Source organism: Furipterus horrens, unplaced genomic scaffold, assembly GCF_987537825.1.
Source record: "Furipterus horrens unplaced genomic scaffold, mFurHor1.1.pri manual_scaffold_3, whole genome shotgun sequence".
NCBI classification, from domain to species: Eukaryota; Metazoa; Chordata; class Mammalia; order Chiroptera; family Furipteridae; genus Furipterus; species Furipterus horrens.
In genome coordinates this window covers 129,592,157-129,612,317 of record NW_028327173.1, presented here as the reverse complement: position 1 = coordinate 129,612,317, position 20,161 = coordinate 129,592,157, and the positions used below count along the sequence as shown (strand labels likewise).

At 35.5% G+C, this 20,161-nt stretch overlaps 1 protein-coding gene across 1 annotated transcript in view; it reads left to right on the top strand.

The window, feature by feature from the left end:
* Nucleotides 1-785: 785 nt before the first annotated feature.
* G2E3 (G2/M-phase specific E3 ubiquitin protein ligase) overlaps nt 786-20,161 on the top strand; it is a 61,802-nt gene continuing 42,426 nt past the window's right edge. Inside the window, exons 1-2 of the mRNA XM_090270170.1 lie at nt 786-886; nt 5,518-5,629. The gene's annotated coding sequence lies outside the window, so the exon portion shown is untranslated. The remainder of the gene's footprint in view (nt 887-5,517; nt 5,630-20,161) is intronic.

Genomic DNA, 20,161 nt, shown 5'->3' with positions numbered 1-20,161 from the left:
GGTAAGTTGTTTAGTTTTGTTTTTTTAACCTAAGAACATGTTTAGTCCTTTCTTTCTTTTCTTAAAGTTCTCACAAGTATTCCTTCAGAAGTTGGAGACGTTTGGATAAAGAAGTTATTGTTCAGTCTTTGGTAAAAGAAAAAATTACACTGTTGTCCCAAGAATCTCACAGGACAACTTGTAAAATGATCTCTTATCAGACGAAAAAAAATTGTCTCTTTTTGACACTTATCCTCAAATATTTTATTTGGGACCAGTAGTGATCCTACAATTTATTTTCCATTTTTGGTGGAAATAAAGGGGGTGTGGGGTACAGCACTTGGCTTTTGCCTTCCGTAAACACGGGAGGGAAAGAGGTTGAAAGTCCTGTCTGCTGGGATGGGGCTAAGGTGTCCCAGGGAATTTAGAGAATTTCTTTCTGACTGCTTGTCGTTGCTGTTGTTTAGCAAGGGGAAGGGGAAGAGTAAAAATGTCCCGGCTCCGTTACTGCCTGTATTCCCTCCATTCCTTGAAGGAATGAAACTTCAGCTCATCTCCGTCCTCTTCGGAAACAGGATCCTCGCAAGAGTCACCGGACAGAAACACCGACCCTGCGCCCGACTTCACTGAGGACCCAACTAGGGAGCGAGCCAAAACAAGCTCAAGTTGCCCTGCCACGGCAGGGGGAGCACCGCAGGGCAAAAAACCCCTGGCGCGCCTGTCTTTCCCACCCCTCGCACCACCCCGCGTTCCGTCTCTCAGGGGCGGGCCTGGACACCTCTTCCGGGTTGCGAACGGAAGTGGAGATTTTGAATCTCGCAGGCCGTTGGATGGGGATGTCGCTGTTGCTGCCGCGCGAGAACTGAAAAGTGACACGGCCGTCCTGAAACTTCTGCCCGGCGTTTGGGTGAGTGGCAGGGGAAGGAGGACAGAGGGGTTCGGGAGGCTGAGAAGTGTAGCGGGGCCCTCAGACTGCCCTTGGGGTCTGTCGGGTGGCGGGACCGGTTCTGGGGACCTTGAGAAGTCGGGGCACTGGGGAGCGTTTCCCGGACCGGCGCTCCTAAGGGTTGGCGTATACAAATCAATTCTGATAGTGTTGAGGATTCAGAGACCCCATAGCCTCGAGATTAAGCATTGTTTAATTTCTGACTTTCTGGTTATCGCAGTTTAGCATTTCCGCCATTCCGTTCGACAGTAGTTCTATCTGATTACGAAAGCGTTACCACAGGTAAAAGAATCTTCCTTTATCAAAGATGGAAGGTTGGGGACAGGTTTGGAATGAAGAGGTGCTCTGCGCAGCGCCGAGTTTTTCCTAAGAGGGCTCCGCGCAGAAGCCTTTATTATTCTGGACCGCAGGGAAATGACAGTCTTTGAAATGCCTGGCAGGGATTTAAACTGAAATCTGAGTATCCTTTGTATTTAAAACCCGGATGTTGTTTTTTTTTTTTTTCACTCCGGACATTTTTCAGGAACCGCAAAAATCCGAGACTCTTAATTCTTTTAAAGTTTGTTAACAGTGGGGATAAGGTTCCTCAGATCTGCTTCTCACTCCCTTTATTCATTTGCCAACTGGGTTATTTTGGAGTTGTTCTGGAAATAGTCTACTCATTAACACGACGGGTGTGTGTGTGCTTGTTTTTAATGATAAACTATTAAATATCAAAATCTCTCTCACCTTGTAGCAATATAATGCTCTCTGGAATAGTTTAAATGTGTACCCTAATTGTAAATTATAAATGAATACTTTAAATGTATAGAAATTTTATGTCTTGCCTTACTGAAAACTGTCTAACTGATTTTGTCTTGCTTTTTAGAAACACATATTTTATGTTACTTTTAAGGTTTCTAACACTAGGGTATCATACCATATAAGTGTATAAATAGTTCTTAAAAAGTAGAACTCAGTAATATCCAGAATAGACGTTCCTTCATCCAGTGCTGACTACTCCCACTCTCATCCCTGCTGATGAATTTTTGTTTCATTATTAACCAGGAAAAAATAGATTTAAATACTCAGTATTTATGATCATTGAAATTGAAACATTTTGTGTCAGGCTGTAGCAAAGACATTAGCTCTACTTTCCTAGGGATTGCAGGCAGCTGTTCTGCTCCTTTTGTGTAAGCTACCAGCAAATGGTAATTTTTTTAAAGATTAGTGTCTACATTTTAATCTGTTTCTTTTCCTTACCTGGACTCTTTTCACTGAGTTTTTGTGCTATCTACCTAATCAGTGAGTTTCAAATTTTATTTTGTACACATTACCTTGAAGGGTCGTTAAGTACTGATTCCTGCACTTCAAACCTCAGACTAGATCTGGAGGATGGGGTTGAAGAATCTGTACTTATTAGTTATAAACTTAACTAGAAAGTTAGAAAATTTGGCCAGCATTCAGAGACTTTGTAATATATTAGTTCAGGGCATGAAACTGGAGCCAGTTCCATCTCTACCACTTGGTAGCTGTGTGACCCTACGAAAGCTGTTTAACCTTTCTGTACTTCAATTATCTCAACTGTATAATGGGGGTAAATAATACCTACATGTAGGATTATTGTGAGAATCAAATGAGTCAGTACATATATACATCTTAGAATAGTGTGTGGCACATAGTAAATGATACATATATCTCCTGTTGAGTTACTAAGCATTGTACAAACCACATTACATATATTAGCTCAGTCTTCACAAATAACCTTGGTATCTTGATATGTACTACTTTCAGATAAAACTGAGGCTAAGAGGGCCTCAGTAACTTGTTTTCACACAACTAATAAAATGTTTGAACTGGGGTCAGAAACTAGATTTAATTAGAAAGTTGTGTTCTTTTTTTAAGTAATGCTCCCCGCCCCTTTCTGCAGTCTCTTTCCAAGTGTTGCTCCATAAAAATCTCTTAGGACTTCCCATTGCGCATCGTATAAAATTCAATTTTTTTTTCTGTTTTTTTACAAAGCCCTTCTTAGTCTAGTTCCCACCTGTCTTTCCAAACATCATCTTCATAGTATTTCACCACCCTTTTCCAGCCTGTGATGTTTTATCCATACTACAATTTTCAAATCTGTTCTCATCATTTTTATGCATGCTTAGCCACTGACCATTTTATTTCTCCTTAAAATTTTGCCCAGTGAGTTTCAAATACCTTCCTAGATTTCCCCAGGCAGAGTGCTTTTTCCTCTGTGCCATTTAGTTGTAAACATGATCACCCTAGACTGAGAGCTCTTGTCCTCCTTGTCTTTATATCTGCAAATTCTTGATGCAGAACAGTGGGGTCCTTATACCCTCAAACTGTGTAGGTTCAGTGAGTGCCTGTTATTTTAACAAGTTAACAGATTGTATCTTGTTAAAACTGAAAGATTATAATTCTATGTTGTATAGTATAGAGATTTTAGTCATATCATATGGTTTGTAAATTTCACAAATATGGAAAAACAAGTATTGAAATCATTGGCTCAGAAGATATTTCAAGTGGAGGAAAATTAAGAGCAATATTTGCTAACATTCACGGAACTCAAAATCCTTTGTACATATTTTCACACTACTCACAGCGATTTTATCTGCATATTAAGATGAAGAAACTAAGGCACCAAAGAATTTAGTAACTTAAAAAAATTATTTTTTGTGTTTAATTTCCTCCTAGTGCAGTTTTTTAATTAGAGGAATCATATATTTAAATGTAATTTTAAAATTAACTTTATAATAGAAAATAAGCCTCATTTGTACATGAATATTCATTTCAGCATCAATTCTAAATTAAGAGAATAATGAGGCTTTGAAAAGCAGGTTTGCCTTTTTAGTTTGAATAGTTAAGACTGTTACCTGACCTTGTCCACAAACTTTTCTTTAAAAACCTATCTGACAATGTAGGGGCATCGTTCTAAGGACCAGTGGGTAACAGTTGGTCTAAGGATTTAGCACACCATCTTCAGCCAAAGTAGTACCAGTTATTTACATCAGAGCCAAATATCTAATGTGGGCCAGACCGTTCACATTATTTCTCTTAAATTTGAAGTTGGGATACAAAAAGACTATTGGAAATCAAGCTAGAAAAGTTTTTATGTGCTAAGATGACAATGGGATTATGACAAACCATGAACAATGGGCATAGGGAGCCAATATACAGAAGAAGAGGGTGGGGAACATGTTTCCTGAGGACTAGTTATAACATAAGTCAATATAAACTTACAACTTTATTTTCCTTTTTTTGTTAAGACTTTTTAAGAGCAATTTTAGGTTCACTGCAGAATTGAGGGGAAGATAACAGATTTCCCATGTACTCTCTGCCCCCACACGTGCATACACTCTTATCAGTATCTCCCACTAGAGTGGTACATTTGTTACAGTTGATGAACCTACATTGGCACATGATAATCACTCAAAGTCCATAGTTTAAATTATGGTTCACTCTTGGTGTTGTATATTCATTGGGTTTGGACAAATATGTAATGACTTGTATCCATTATTATGACATCATAGAGTATTTTTATTGTTCTAATTCCCCCATGCTCCACCTTTTCATCCTTCCCTTCGCAAGTACTGATCTTTTTACTGTCTTCATTGTTTTGCCTTTTCTAGAATATATGCATTCATTGCTTGTACATTTCCCTCTGAGTGCTGCTTTCACAACGTCTGCCAGATTTTGATATGTTGTGTTTTAATTCTCATTTAGTTCAGAATACCTTGTATTTTCTCTTGAGATTTTTTTCTTTGACTCTTGTGTTATTTAAAGTGTGTTGTTTAGTATCCATGCGTTTGGGATTTTCCAGTTATTCCGTTGCTGATTTCTAGTTTAATTCCTTTATGGCCTGAGAATAGACATTGTATGATTTCTGTTCTTTTAAACTTGTTAAGGTCTGTTTTATGGCCCAGAACATAGTCTGTCTTGGTGAATATTCCATGTAAATTTGAGAAAAATGTATATCCTGTTGCTGGATGTAGTAGTCTTATTATATCCAGTTAATTGATGATGAATTCAACTGCGTCCTTACTGATTTTTTGCCTGTTGGATTTATCTATTCTGATGGAGCGGTGTTGAAGTTTCAGACTATGGTAGTGGATTCATTTGTTTCTCTTTGCAATTCTAGTTTTTGCCTCACTTTATTTAGCACTCTCTTTTTAGGCATATGCATCTTAAGTATTGTTATACCTTTTTGGAGTATTGACCCTTTATCATTGCGTAATGCCATTATTTATCTTGGATAAGTTTTCTTACTTTGAAATCTGTTCTATCTGAAATTAATATAGCTTTTTCTGCCTTCTTTAGATTAGTGTTAGTATTGTATGTTTTTTCTCTACCTGTTTACTTTTACATATAAATCTGTTTAAAGTTGCTTCTTGTAGATAACATAGTTGGGTCTGATTTTTTTAATCTACTCTGACAAGTCAGTCTTTTAATTGGTACATTAGACCATTGACATCAAAGTGATTATTGATGAAGTTGGAATTATATCTACCATATTTGCTATTTTCTATTTGTTGCTTTATTCCTTTGTCCTACTTTCGTCTGCTTTTTGCAATTTTTTAAATTTTATTTTTATTTCTTTTTAGAGAGAAGAGAAGGGAGGCTGAAAGAGAGGGAGAGAAACATCGATGTGAAAGAGAAACATCAATCAGCTGCCTCTCGTATACGCCCTGACTGGGAACTGAACCCACAACCTAGGTATGTGCCCTGACTGCGAATTGAACCTGTGACCTTTTACTTTGTGGGAGGATGCCCAATTGAGCCACACTGATCAAGGCTGCTTTTTGTAATTATAATTGAGCAATTTATATGATTTTATTTTCTTTCTTAGGACATCAGTTATACTACTTTTTTTAAAAACTTTTTTTAGTGATTGCCCTAGAATGCAATATACATTCACAGCTAGTACATAATCAAATTTACTGTTGCTATTCTAATTTTGAAAAATTGTTTTCTGTTAAGTCATTTAAGAATAAGAAAAAGTTTTTATTTTATCTTCACTTATTCCTTATTTGATGGTTTTCTTTCCTTCCTTTACATAGATCTGAATTTCTGACCTATATTATTTTCCTTCTCTTTCAAGAACTTCTTTTAACATTTCTTGTAAGGCAGGTCTACTGGCAACAAGTTTCCTCAATTTTTGTCTGAGAAAGTAAGTGTTTCTCCTTCACTTTTGAAGGATAATTTCACAAGATACAGAATTCTAAGTTGGTATTTTTTTCTCTCTCAACACTAAATACTTCACTCACTCTCTTTTTGCTTGCATGGTTTCTGAGAAGTCATATGTAATTCCTACCTTTGTTCCTCTATAGGTAGGTGCTTTCCCCCCCACCCCCTGGCTTCTTTTAGGACTTTAAAATTTATCTTTGATTTCCCATAGTTTGGAATGATATGCCTAGGTGTAGTTTGGGGGCATTTATCTTGCTTGCTATTCTCTGAACTTCCTGGATCTGTGGTTTGGTGTCATGACATAAATTTGTTACTGCTTCAAATATTTCTTCTGTTCCTTTCTTTTCCTCTTGGCATTCCTGAAATATGTGTGTTACACCTTCTGTAGTTCTCCCACAGGGGTTGGTATTCTGATTTTTCTTTTTCAGTCTTTGCTTTTCAGTTTTTAAAGCTTTTATTAAGATGTCTTCAAATTCAACAGTGTTTTTTCCAGTTCACTAGTAATTCCGTCAAATACATTATTCGTTTCTGTTAGTGTTTTTGATCTCTCTAGCATTTACTTTTGGTGCTTTTGTAGGTTTTCCAACTCTGCTTATATTGCCCATCTGTTTTTGTATACTTTCCACTTCTCTAATAGAGCACTGAGCATATTAATCATAGTTGTTTCATATTCCTTGTTTTATAAAATTCTAGTATCAATGCCATGCCTGGTTCTCATGTTTGCTCTGCCTTTTGATGTTGTGCTTTTGCCATTAGGTGTGCCTTCTGAGTTTTTCTTGATAGCCAAGTGATGTACCGAGTAAAAGGAATTGCTGTAAATTGGCTGTTAGTAATGTGGTGGTAAGGTATGGGGGAAGTGGAAGAGTTCTATAGATCCGTGATTAGGTCTCAGTCTTTTTACGAGCCTATGCCCCTGGACTATGAACTTTACAAATATTTCTCAGGTTTTTCCTCCTCCATTGTGTGGGTCAGGATGGCTAGAGTGGACTAGTTGGGTATTTCCTTTACCCCAGGTCATTTAGGCTCTGAAAATACACTAGCAGTTTAGGTTTTGTCTGGTTAACTAATTTTCCAGAGGGCAGGACTTGTTCCGAAGGACAGAGTGCTTTTGTATATTTCATAATGGCACCTTTTCCCCTCCTTTTGCTGAAGTCACAAGGAAATTTTTCTGTGATATTTTCTGTGGGATCCTTGTCAAGTTTCTGGTGGAATATCTCACAATACTGTGAGAGGGCCCCATGACTGGGTCCCCCTGGAGTTTTTAAATCTCAATGTTGTCTGCACTGAGCCTCCAGTAATGAATTAATTACAGTTCTGGTTTTCCTATCCCAACTCTGGATCCCACAGCAGTTTCAGCTGGTAAGTCTCTCGAGGTGGTCTGTGACTCCCAGCATTCACTGTCTCTTCAGTCTTGGGGGGCAATGATATGCTCGGTGTCCACCTGTTTCTTACAGATTCAGGAAGCGTTATTCATTATTCAGCCTTTTCAGCTCTTGGTGTCAGGATGGAGTGGTGACTTACAAGCTCCTTATGTGCTGCTTCTAATTTTAATTTAAAAAATATCTTCATTGTTAAAGAAGGTTGTTAACTTTTAAACACCTGCCTGGTAATATAATTTATATAGAATAATATTCAGCCACTTTAAGGGTACAGTTCAAAGAGTTTTAGTAAAATGTATTCCATTTTATGACTGTCCCACTTTTTGTTCTATCCATTGTCTGTTGGTGAACATTTGGGTTTATAGTTTTTTGGCTATTACAGATAAAGCAGTTTTGGACATTTGCGTACAGTAGATATATGCCTTTATTTCTCTTGGTTGCATCATATTTTATGTGTACATGTAACATTTTTTATTGAAATAAAATTTACATTCATAAAAGTAACCATTTTAAAGCATTCAATTCTGTGACATTTTAGTACACTTACAGTGTTATGTAACCATTACTTCTAGTTTCCAAAACATTTCATCACCCCAAAAGGAAAACTCATACCCATTAGGCAGTCACTCCACATTGCCTATTCTTGTCTGGAGGAACCACAAGTCTGCTTTCTGTCTCTATGGATTTACCTGTTCTGGGTATTTTAGATAAATGGGATTATACAGTATAACCTTTTGTATCTGTTTTATTTCACTTAGCATGTTTTTGAGGTTCATTCACCTTGTGGCATAGATCAGTACTTCATTCCTTTTTATAGCTGCATAATACTCTGTTATATAGATGTGCCACATTTTCTATACTTATTCATCACTTGATGGACAAATGAGTTGCTTCTGTTTTTTATCTATTGTGAATAGGTCTGTTATGAACATCTGTGTACAAGTTTGGATACCTGTCCTTAATTCTTTTGGCTAAGTACTTAGTGTAATTGCTGGGTTATATGATAGTTTTGTGTTTGATATATTGAGCAACTGCCAGACTTGTTGTCCATAGTAGCCGCACCATTTTACACTTCTATTAACAATATATGAGGGTTCCAATCTTCCATTTCCTTGTCAACACTTGTTATTTTCCCTTTTTAAAAAAGAACTTACAGCCATTATAGTGGGTATCAGGTGGTACTCATTGTGGTTTTCATTTGTGTATCCTTAATGACTAATAACATTGAGCATTTTTGTGTGTGTGCTCTTTGACCATTTAAATATTTTTTGGAGAAATATCTAGTCAGGCCTTCGCCTGTTTTTAAATTGGGTTGTCCTTTTGTTGTTGAGTTATAAGAGTTTCTTTTATATTCTGGATACTAGATCCTTATCAGGTATATGATATCCTCATATTTTCTCCCATTTTTGTGGATTATCTTTTTACTCCCTTGATTGTGTAGTTCAATTTATTTATTTATTTTCCTCTTGCTTGCAATTTTGGTGTCATATATAGGAAACCATTGCTAAACCCAAGGTCATGAAGATTTACCTAACCCTATGTTTTCCTCTAAAATTTTTATAATTTTGGCTCTTAATAAGTCTTTGATTCATTTGAGGTTAATTTTTGTATATAGTACAAGGTAAGGGTCCTACTTTATTCCTTTGCATATGGCTATCCAGTTGTCCCAGCACCATTTGTTGAAGAGACTGTTCTTTCTCCATTCAGTGGTCTTGGCACTCTTGTCAAAAATTAATTGATCATAGATGTGTGGGTTTACTTTTGAACTCTTCTTTTGATCTGTGTGTTTATATTTATGCCAATACCACCCTATTTTGATTACTGTAGTTCTGAAAGTTTTCAAATTGGGAAGTATGAGTACTTCAACTTTTTCTGTTTTGTATTGTCTTTGCAATTCCATGTAAACTTTAGGGTTAGGTTTTCCATTTCTACAAAAAATGGCCATTGGATTTTGATAGGCATTGCATCAAATCTGTAGACTACATTGAGGACTATTGCCCTCTTAACAATATAAAGTATTTCTACCATGAACAGAGTGTCTTTCCATGTACTTGAGTGCTTTCATTTTTTTTAGCAACATTTATCCCTAAATAGTTTGTTCTTTTTCATGCTATTATATATGGAATTGATTTCTTAATTTCTCTATGGATTGTTCTTTGCCATTGAATAGGAATAAAAATAGTTTTCATGTGCTGCTTTTGAATCCTACAATGTTGCTGAGTTTGTTTTTTAGATCTAGCAGGTTTTTTTAAATTAAATTTATTGGGGTGACATTGGTTAATAACATTATATGTTTCAATAATACGTCATCTGTATATTGCATTGTGCTCATCACACAAAGTCTAGTCTCTCCCTGTCACCATATATTTGACCCCCTTTATCTTCTCCCCCCCCCCACTTCCCCTCTGGTAACTACCCTTTTGTTGTCTGTGTCTGAGTTTGTTTGTACCCTTGTTGCTTTTTGTTTTATATCACTCATACCAGTGAAATCATATGATCCTGCCTTTTTCTGTCTGACTTATTTTGCTTAGCATACCATCAGGATTCATCCACGTTGTCACAAATGGCAGTATTTCATCCTTTCTTTCTTTTTTTTTTTTTTTTAAATCCTCACCTGAGGACATTTTTTTCATTGCTTTTTTGAGAGCGGGGATGGGGCGAGGCAGAGAGAGAGAGAAACATCAATCAGTTGCCTTCTTGTATGTGCCCCAACTGGGGATTAAACCTGCCAACCCAGGTATGTACCCTGATGACAAATCAAACCCATGACCTTTTGGTTTATGGGTTGATGCTCCAACCAACTGAACACACCAGCCAGGGCTTTCATCCTTTCTCATGGCTGAGTAGTATCTGTTGTGTATATGTACCACATCTGCTTTATCCATTCATCCCTCAAACAACACTTAGGTTGTTTCCGTGTCTTGACTAATGTGAATAATACTGCAATGAACATAAGGGTGCCTATATATTTTTTATAAATAAAGTGTTTTCAAATTTTTCAGGTAGATACCCAGAAGAGGGGTTGCTTGGTCATATGGTTGCTCTATTCCTAATTTTGGGGGAACCTCCATACAGTTTTCTATACTGGGTGTACCAATTCACATTTCTTCCAACAGCGTATGAGGCTTTTTTTTTCCCTCCATGTCCTCTCCAACATTTGTTATTTCTTGTTTTATTGATAGTAGTCATTCCTATAGATATGAGATAGTATTTAATCATGGTTTTGATTTGCATTTCCCTGTGGATGCCCAGTGAAGTTGAGCATCTTTTTATATATTTTTTGGCCATTTATATGTCTTATTGCAAAAAGTATTCAGATCCTCTGCTCATATTTTAGTTGGATTTTTTTTTTTCTTGTTGTTGAATTGTATGAGTTCTTCATACTACATTTTGGATATTATCTCCTTCTTGGAGGTATTGTTTGCAAGTATCTTCTCCCATTCGATTGGTTGCCATTTTCTTTCGTGGATGGTTTATTTTGCTGTGCAGAAGCTTTTTAGTTCAATATGGTCTCATTCATTTATTTTGGCTTTTACTTCCCTTGCCTTTGGGGTCAAATTCATAAAATCCTCTCTGAAACCAAGGTCCATAAATTTAGTAAATGTGTTTTCTTCTATATATGTAATTGTTTCAGGTCTTATATTTAGATCTTTGATCCATTTTAAGTTAATTTTTGTGTATTGTGTCAAATGCAGTCTTAATTCATACTATTGCATGAGGCTTTCCACTTTTCCCAGCGCCATATATTGAAGAGCTTTCTTTTCTCCATTGTATATTTTATCTCCTTTGTTGAAAATTATTTGCCCATATACATGTGGGTTTATTTCTGGCTCTCAATTCTGTTCCATTGTTCTGTGTCAGTTTTTGGCCAATACCATATTATTTTGATTATTGTAGCTTTGTAGTATAATTTGAAGTCAAGGAGTGTGATACTCCCAGATCTCTTCCCCACTCAGGATTGCTTTGGCTATTCAGGGTCTTTGTGTTTCCATACAGATTTGATGGGGTTTTTTTTGGGGGGGGGGTGTTATTTCTTTGAAAAATGCCCCTAGGATTTTGATGTGGATTGCATTAAACCTGTATATTACTTTAGGTAATGTGGCCGTTTTAATTATGTTGATTTTTCTAATCCATGAACACAGAATATCTTTCCATTTCTTTGTCTTCAATTTCTTTCAACAATGTCTTTTAGTTTTCAGTGTATACTACCTTTACATTCTCTGTTAAGTTTATTACTAAGTATTATTTTTGTTGTGATTGCAAATGGAATTCTTTTCTTCATTTCTTTCTCTGTTACTTCATTGTCAGTGTATAGGAATGCAATGGTTTTTCTACACTGATTTTGTATCCTTCAACTTTACTGTATGTTATTGTTTCTAATAGTTTTTAGTGTAGCCTTTAGTGTTTTCTATATATAGAATCATGTCATCAGTAGAAAGCAACAATTTTATTTCTTAATTCCCAATATGGATGCCTTTTATTTCTTCCTCTTACCTGATTACTTTAGCCATAACAGTGGTGGGAGTTGGTATCCTTGTCTTGTTCCTTATCTTACAGGAAAAGCTTTCAGTTTTTCACCATTGAGTGTATTAGTTGAGGGTTTGTCAAAATAGGCCTTTATTATGTTGAGTTACTTTCATTCTGTACCCAGTTTATTGTGCTTAGTTGTCTTTAACTTCATTTGAAACAATTTTATTAGATTGCATTATGATAGCTGTCATATCAGGCTGCATTTAAAAAATCTTATCAAAATCGGTAAATTTTTGTGTAGCCATTTTAATATCGAAGATGGAAGAAAATATGCAACATTTTCGGCATATTATGCTTTATTATTTCAAGAAAGGAAAAAACACAACTGAAACGCAAGGGACGATTTGTGCAGTGTATGGAGAAGGTGACTGATCGAACATGTCAGAAGTGGTTTGTGAAGCTTTGTGCTGGAGATTTTTCGTGGTCCACCATTGGGTAGTCCAGTTGAAGTTGATAGTGATCAAATTAAGACATTAATTGAGAATAATTAACCTTCTCTCACGTGGGAGATAGCTGACATAATCAATATATCCAAGTCACTAAAGAAATTGGTGAACATGAAAAATGTGTCTTTTATTTTACAGGAAAAAACTAAATGGACTTTTTGGACAACCCAATTTCCTTTATAATATTACCATGTTCGTTTCCTTAGCTGCTTCGATAAATCTTTGTTGTTAATTTTTTTTTTTTTCCCCCTAGGCTTGTTTTTTTTTTTTTTTGTTGTTAATTTTTGACAGTTTTAATAATATTGTGCCTTGGAGAAGATCTTTTTGGGTTGAGATAATTATGTGTTTTGTTAGCTTCTTACATTCAGGGATCCTGTTCTTTTCATAGGTTTGGGAAGTTCTTGTTGATTATTTGTTTATATAGTCTCTCTATTCCTTTCTTCTTCTGATATACCCATTCTAATATTGCTCTTCCTAATGGAGTCAGATAGTTCTCATAAGGGTCTTTCATTTGTTTTTTACTCTCAATTCTCTTTCTTCTTCCACCTGAGTCATTTCTAGATTTCTGCCTTCTTTCCTCTATCTTGTCTGCTCTATTTCCTAAGCTCAGTAGTTCATTCTGTATCTCATTTATCATGTGTTCTGCAAATAAAACTATTCTTGCTTTCAATTTGAATGCCTTTTGTTTCCTTCTTGCCTAATTGTTCTAGCTAGAACTTCTGGTACAATGTTGAACACATGTGGTGAGAGTGGATATTGTTGTTTTGCTCCAGATTTCATGTGGAAGGCCTTCAGTCTTTCACCACTAAGTTCAATATTATTAGCTGTGGGATTTTCATAGATGCTGTTTATCATGCTGAGGAAGTTCTCTTCTATTCCTAGATTGTTTTTTTAATTGTGAAAGTGTTAGATTTTGTCAAAAGTTTTTTTCTGCATTGATCAACATGAACATGTCACCTTTTTTCTTTTATTTTGTTAATGTCATGTATTACACTGATTTTTTTTTTTTTTTCATGTGTTGAACCACCCAGTCATTCCTGTGATAAATCCCACTTTGTCCTTGTGTTTAGTTCTCTTAAAAAAGATTCAGATTACTGGAATTTTGTTGAAGATTTTTATATCTATATTAATAAAGGTCCTGGATGGTAGCTTTTCTGTGGTGTTTTTAGCTTTGGTATAAAGGTAATTCTGGCTTCATAGATTAAATTAAGAACTGTTTCCTCCTCTTCTATTTTTTTAATAGTTTATTTTTTATTGTATATTTTTCTATTACCATGTCACTTCTTCTATTTTTTAGGTCAATCTGAGAAACATTGGTGCCAGTTCTTCTTAAATACCTGATAGACTTTACCAGTGAAGCCTTCTAGGCCTAAACTCCTCTTTGTGGGGAAATTCTTCATTAATTATTCAAGCTCTTGATAGAAATCTGTGAAATTTTCTATTTCTGTTTGAGTCTGTTTTTTAAGACTAACTTGTTTAACTAGTTAAGTATCTAACTGATTGGCATATAATTTTTTATATAATCCTTTTTAATTTTGTAAATTCTGTAGTAATGTTTCTTTTTGTTTCAATTTTAGTAATTCGAGGTTTTTTGTTTTTTTTTTCTGGTCTGTCTAGCTAAAGGTTTGTCAATTTTGTTGATCTTTTAAAAAAGCCAACTTTTGGTTTTATTCTCTATTGTATTTCAATTCTTTACATTTATCTCCACTCTAATATACATAAATTCCTTTCATCTCCTAGCTTTGGTTTCAGTTTGCTTTTCTTATTCTAGTTCCATTAGGTATAAAGCTAGACTTTTTTTTTTTTAATGTCTGCGTTTACAGCCATAGACATTCCTTTGATTACTTTTTGTTGTATACCATAGATTTCAATATATTTCCATTTTCATTTGTCTCAAGTGTTTTTAAATTTTTCTTTGATGTCTTCTTTGACCTTTTTCTTCTTTAAAAATTTGTTGTTTAATCTTCACATTTTTATGACATTTTCAGCATTCCTTCTTTCATTTGCTGTTGGCCATTTGAATTTTTTAATAACGTATTCAATTCCAGCTTGTTTTATGAGGCCAGCATTATCCTGATACCAAAACCAGATAATGACATTACAGGAAAACTACAGGCCAATATCCTGATGAGTATGGATGCAAAATTTCTCAACAAAATACTAACAAATCAAATTCAACAGCACATTAAAGGGATCATACATCACGATCAAGTGGGATTCATCCCTGAATGCAAGGATAGTTCAACAGATGCAAATCAATAAATGTAATCCATCGCATTAATAGAATGTGCAATAAAAATCAGTCATCTCAATAGATACAGAAAAAGCATTTAACAAAAAACAGCATCCTTTTATGATAAAAATTCTCAAAAAATTGGGTATAGAAAGAACATACTTCAACATAATAAAGGCCATTCATAGCACGCTAACATCAAACTCAATGGTGAAAGGTTGAAAGACAAAGGTGTGCACTCTGAGCACTCTGTTCAACATAATACTGGAAGTCCTAGAGCAGTCAGGCAAGGAAAAACAAATAAAAGGTATCCAGATCCAAAAGGAATAAGTAAAATTGTTTGCAGATGGCATAATCTTATATGTTGAAAATCGTAAAGACCCCACCAAAAAACTCAATAGTTACCCAGCTGCAGTGAGAGAGAATTTGGCTTACTTTATTGTTTACTTATCTATCTCTATGTAATAAATCACCCCAAAACTTGGTGACTTGAAGCAATAAACATATATTATCTGACAATTCCTGTGGTTCACAATTTAGGAGCAGCTTAGCAGAGTGATGCTGACTTGCGGTCTCCCAGGGAGTTGCTGTCAGGTGTCAGCTAGTCAGTCATATGAAGGCTTGTCTGGCACTGAAGGATTAATTCTAAAATGGCTCTCTCACACGGCTGTGGGTGGGTACCTCAGTTCTTTGCCAGCTGATCTCGTAGCATCTGGAAAATCCTTATAACATGGCAGATATCTTCTTCCACTGTAGGTGACCCATGATAGGAATGTCACAATGCCTTTTATGACATAGTTACACATTCTCACTTCTGCCAGGCTTTATGGTGGAAACAAGTTACTAAGCATGACCACAAACAAGGAAAGGGAGGAGATTCAAACTGAATATCACTAACTGACCAAATGGAGATAAGCAGTGGAAGAGACTCAGAAGGTAATCGAACACAGCTCCAGCTGTCCACTACTTCCAAAGCAAATACTATGAGGCAGGTGCTGATGTAAAGGAAAGTGGTTTTATTCAGGTGCTGGCAACCAGGAAAACGGGGGACTCCTCATCGCAAAGCCCATCTTAGCATCTCGGGAGTCCTACCTAGTTTATATAGGGGAACCATGGGAATAGGGGAACTAAGGAATTTCTGGCAATGTGCAATTTCTTAGCTCTGCTCCTTGGTGGTTTCAGTGTTGTCTCTTGCGTGTGTCATGTAGTTTCATTGCTCTGTCCAGTTTCACTGCTGAAACCTGGGAATAGGACGTGCAGGGAGTGTTTCTGCTGGTTCTGATATGAATCACTGACACTTGTCCAATTTCTTTGGTCAGGGTCATTCCTTGGTTAAGCAGGAACTGCAACTGCTGATGTCTATAAAATACTTGTAATACATGAATCTTCTATAATTAACACCTGATTGGAACACTGTTACAATTCCCCACTGTCAATTTTTCCTCCATATCTATGGAGCTATTGATATTCTCTGAGTCTTTTGAGGGAATGAGAAACTTAAGCCTGCTGTAAAGGAAAATCTAATGAGTTAAGAGCAGATATTTTTTTAAGAAGTGCCTGTTGAGCAGATACAGTTTTTCTGGTGTGGGAAAACTAAGTCATAAGGAGGTTTAAAACAAGATAAACATTATAAAGAAAAGAATGGTTAAACCTAAATTAAAAATTTTCCTAATATGGTCCTGAGGCCTTGTTGTATCCATAAAATAGACTCACAAACCAATCTCCAGTTCCTTCAAAGAGGAAGGGGTATGATGGTCCAATGTTTGTTGAAGCCAGGTATCCTGTTGCCTGCTTTTGGTTATGCGTATTTCCACCTGAGCTGAGGTGTCAATGTAAGTACTACAAGAGGGAGTTAATGGTCATGTAAACTCCTCCTTGTTCTGCTAGTATGTAGTTTAAGGCAATTCATTATCTGTGACACCTTTATCTAGAGAGCCCAAAGATTTCTTAATATTAGCAGATGGGGTGGCAGTTTTATGGCTATGGTGATTAGTCTTGGAGAGATTTCAAAGTACATGCTGATGTGCAGCTGTTCCCTACCAGGGTAATAGAGTACATCTAAAGAAATATCCATCACCATCTAGGCTATCTCCAGGAAGATCGAAGGCCGTTCAGATGAACATTGATTACTTGCCCTGGAGTCCCATCTGCCCTAAACAGTTTTATTTACTTCTCTGGGTCCCCCTGAACAGGTTAAAAGCATCTGGAGTTGGAATGCATACTCTGGTGAAACCTGCTGGTGATGCTGTTGCCTTTCAGGAGAAAGGTTACATGGGTGGACAATTTACAGAGCAAGCCCTGTCCCAAAGAGTGACAGGACATTCAGGCGAATAGAGGAAGCTGAGGAAGCTATGTGATAACTTAAGATCTCTGAGTTGGCATTCTAAAGGCTGAAGGGAAGTGTTTTGCTGCCATTGTCTTGTTACCCCTATGACTGACAAGGTTTCCTTCTTTTTCCTAATCAATTTGGTGTTCAGTACAGACAGCTTGTTCTCCAGTGTTAGCTGTATCTAGGGCTCCTGTAGGAAAATAGTGATGGGTTAGAAAGTATCTAAAGGAGCTTTGGGCCTCCTCATCAACCATTCTATTTACCCATCTGCCTATGTGTCTATATATTTACGTATTTATTCCATGACTATTGCTAGGCACCGGTGCTTTCTGCCTTGGTGGCCTTCAGCACCTGGTCTGTCATCCATTTTCCACTCTTGTCTGTACATAAGTGAAAAATAAAATTTTAAAAACAGTTAACTGAACTAGTTTAATGTCCATAACTGTGCATTATAGAGTCTATTGAAACATAATTTCTCTCCCTAAAATCACACTTGTTTTTGTCAAGGAGCCAAATCAAGACCAATCCATTTATTACATTAAGCCCAATTTCAGTTTGGACTAATTATTTGCATAAACACAACAGGAATAGCAGATGATTTTATAGGGTTTCTTAAGTGTGCTTTGCTGCAATCTTTCCAGTTTGAGTTTTAGCCAAGCCACCCACTTGCCACATCAGTCTTTGCCTGCAATACCTATAACTCTGGGTGAGTTCCTCAAGTTTTCAAGGTTCCCCAAAATGTCTTGAGGGTCTTCTTTGCCATCTCTCAGGAAGCAACCTTCACTCTTTACCTTGAAAGAAAGTCATGAACCTTATAAGTAAGCAGAATACCAGGCCATTTCTCCAAGGGGTGTTTTTCAGTTTCAAAGTCAATCTTCATTCCTTAAAGTTTTCTGGTGACATCCAGAGTCTAGGCATGTCTCTCAGATGTGACATTCCAGTCAAAGTCTTGATTAATAAAACCACATTTGGAAACTGGCTTTCTGTGTCCTGTTGGATTTAAGCAGACATATTGCCATTGAAATAAAAATTCTCGCTCATTAAGATTTTACAAATTTCTGAGGGATTAGGTATGGAGAAAAATATAAATGTCTCAATATTGCTTTTGAAAGTACAGTTTACCAAACTGCTTTAAGAAAAAAAAAATGTTTCTTTATGTCTGAAAAACAAAAAGATTAAAAATTAGCAATATTTTCAATAAAAAGTTACAAAAACTGCAATCATCTTCAGTTCATTCTGTCCCATAATCAGTATTTGTTTATTCTGATTATTTTCCAGGATTCTTGTAGATCCAATTATCTGTAGAGTTTTAGTTGTCTTTTTCTAAATATGATCAAAAATATTTGAAAATTTATTCTCAGAAATATGTAATTTAGAATAAGTCAGAGTCCTTTCCATGGATATTTCTGAAGATGTAACATATTGGTAAATACATCAGGGTAAAATGATGACTGTCTCTAAATGACCAAAAATAAAAACAAACAAACAAACAAAAAAAACCCCAAAACCCTTAAATTGCATGTTATAGATCTGATTATAATGCAGTGGACAAAGGAATTTGCTTACCTGTAACATTTTATGATAATTAAAATTACAAATAAGAGCATATTAGAACTTTGTAGACTCTTGGAGTTTTTTATATAATATCTAGAACATCCATTTTAATGATAAAAATATGTGTATATAAATAGAACATAGTTATTATTTGTTTCTTTATATGACAGAGCTTCCCGTGTACTTCCAGCATTTCAAATAAGCCTAATTGTGTCAAGATTTCATTTTTATAAGGAGAAAGAACAAATCCCTGCAGCGTTCCAGGGACCCATTGTAATGACCCAAAGCCAATTTTAAGTCACTTAAAATTTAAACCCTGGGAAGGTTATCAAACATATTTGACCAAAAGGATATATATCATTGTGAAACAATATTAAATTATTTACCCAAAGTGACAATAAAGGTATCAAACATAATTACATGTTACCAAAACTTTAGTTCTTACAATAAAGAAAATGGGTTTTTAGGTGATCAAGTATGTAATTAACACAATATAACATAACTTTAAAAAAAAATAGAATCTTTGCTGTTGAGGCAAATACAGAAAACTCTTTTTCCCTTTTAACAGACTGAAGAAGAATCAAACAAATTCTGTATTAGCTTACTTTAAAAAAATTTTTTTTATTTGTTTTTCTATTACAGTTGTCCCACTTTTTCCCCCATTGCTCCCCCCACCCAGCCCACCCCTTCTCCCACAGTGAATCCCCACCTCATTGTACATGCCCATGTGTTATTTATACTAGTTCCTTTACTAAACCCTTCCCCTACTTACCCCCTTCCCTCCCCCCACCAGTAACTGTTAATCTGTTCCTTGTTTACATAGCTTACTTTTGATATTTAGATTCATTTGCCTTACTAAGTTTATTATTCAGCTTACCTATATAATTTCTTCACATGATCTCTTCATAAACCTTCCATTTGAACAGACTGTAATATAAACAATCTTTCTGCAATATACATAGTTCCTTTTAGTTTGTTTCTTCTCAACTCATTCAGAATTTACCAACTTTAGAACAAGTTATTTTTTCTTTTTCTTTAGCAAGGGTTTTAACAAATGTTTTCATATTTTATACCTTCTATTACCAAACCATACAATTTCTTTCCAATTAGAATTCTTAATTCTTAGAAACCTTGATTTTTAGTGACAACTAAAAGTAATTAGCATTCTTTAGATTGATATTTTTATGAATACATTTCATAACTTCTAGAAACAGGTTCTGTCCATTGATAAACACATTGTCAAGAGACGTACTTCTAATAATGTATAAAATATGTTCATTAACAGATCCAAATTCGTTTTCTAGCTTCTCCTCAATAAGAAGCCAAATAAGGCAAACTCAGATCAATTAATATTTTAGTAACCTGTTTTTTCAAAATATATATTTAATCATTTTTATCATTTAGTGCCCAGCAAAACTCCAAAGTTCCACGTCACCAAGGACTTTGAAAAATTATGTTTAGGGATTTTGAAAAGCTTTATCAAACCCTTTTTATTTTAGTTACATCTACTTATTAGTTCTTAACAACTTTATAAGGTTTTAAAGTCGATTATTACCCAAGCCATTTTCTTGACAAATTCTGTAACAAAGA